Genomic DNA, 2,077 nt, shown 5'->3' on the forward strand with positions numbered 1-2,077 from the left:
ATATATATGTATATATTTGTGTATATATATATATATATATATATATGTATATGTAAAATGCGTACATATTTGTATTTGTGCTCATCTGCGTGCACATAAGATTTATAGATGCATGTGTTTAAGCATGTACGTGCGCATTATGTATGTATGTATGTATGTATGTATGTATGTACTTATAAACTCAATGCACTCATACACTGCGACACATATAAGATTTCCATAACCTTAGTTATCAGATATTTAAAAGTCATGATTACATATCAATCGAAGAGCGGAAATAAGAAGTGCAGAAACAGAACAACAGCATTATTATTATTATTATTATTATTATTATTATTATTATTATTATTATTATTATTATTATTATTATTATTATTATTATTATTATTATTATTATTATTATTATCACTAATAATAATAATAATAATAATAATAATAATAATAATAATAATAATAATAATAATAATATTAATCATTACGATGTTGATGACGACAATGAGTAGTAATGATAAGCATGTTTTAAACATTAAGCATCACTTCTCATTCGGAAATATTTTGTGATTCTCGTACTTAACTCTCAACAGCAGAGCTAAAACCTTGTTTCCTTTTGTTATGCCTTACGTTAGACCTTATCAAATGTATACGAGAGGCACCGCATTGTAATTGAAGCATAGTTTACCACGGGTTACATAATCTGATATGATCTTCAATTTTCCTTAAAAGCGATAGGCTCAAATTTCACAGAATTTTTACATGCTATTACTTACAGGTAAAGAAATTTCCCTGTGGCTCCCTCTTATCTGGTTCTTAAAAAATTGTTTTAACTCTTTAACACACGTTCAACCTATAAGAAGTAGATTTTTGTTGAAAATCATTCCAATACACTTCTGTCTATTGTTTTTATATCTAGCGTTTTATTAGAAATTGCATACATCTGCTTTATCATACGTTAAGTAGTTACATGATGTCAAGGCATGTCCCCCTGGCCATAAAAATATCATAATGAATAAATATTTTAAAATCAAATTTAAATATGTTTTAAAATGACATGACTATGAAAATCACTTTCGTCTTTCAGAATATTTTCGGCAAATGGCCAGTCGTCCATAAAGGGTGAGAAAAATGGGAAACTATAGCACATTTAAAGTAATAAACTTAGAAACATTATGGAAAGTTCCAATGTGTTTAAAATATGAGAGATTTTTATGTATTTCAGGTACGTGACAATGCAACATATATGAAAGTATGGAGATTGTAATATATTTTAAGTATGGAAAACTTTAATATATTTATAATAATTAAGGCTCTAATGTAGGAGACAGTAAGATGTTTAAAGAATTGAAGTCTGGAATTGGAAAGTATTTGTAGCAAGTTTTCCGCATATTAAGCCCTTCGCTCCCGATGGGGAATAAACTTATTCACGACTTTACTTCGCTGTCCTCGTATCAGGGTTGTCATTTCTGTTTCTCTCCATTTGGACCCTTGCTTTTTCAATTCCTGATAAAAACCCTTTCTCTACTAGGTCTTCTTAGTTTGATTCGTCATCGATGGCTCTCTCCCTTCGCTTTGTCCTAGGTAGGGGATTTTGTCTCTACGTAAACCCAATTTACCTCTGGGAAGAGCTGATCCATATTAGCTTGGCCACACTCCTTTTACGTATTGAGTATAGGATGTTCTCCCACAGTGGGCGCTCAACCGGCATGACTCTTTGGCTTATTGAGGTACCAGGCAACCACACAACAATCTGAACTGAGCATTTGATGGATTAAAGAATCTAGAATACTCTAATGAACTTAAAGCATGGTAGAAAGTACTATATTTGAGTAGGAAGATTTTATATATCTAACATACGCATAATATTTATATTTAAGTTGCAAAATACAGCAATATATAAAATATTTCAAATAAATTATTCTGATATTTGTACTCTTTTTAACAGAAGGCTGAATGCGAGGCCTTGTGTTAAAAAGAACAAATTTAGAGTGGTTTGTAGATATTTATCATTTACTTCTAGCGTGTTGGCGTTGGCCCTCCAGCGCCCTTCATTATAATTATATTTTTATAATTATATACTTAA

The sequence above is a fragment of the Octopus bimaculoides genome, chromosome 19, assembly GCF_001194135.2.
Source record: "Octopus bimaculoides isolate UCB-OBI-ISO-001 chromosome 19, ASM119413v2, whole genome shotgun sequence".
In the NCBI taxonomy this organism is placed as follows: Eukaryota; Metazoa; Mollusca; class Cephalopoda; order Octopoda; family Octopodidae; genus Octopus; species Octopus bimaculoides.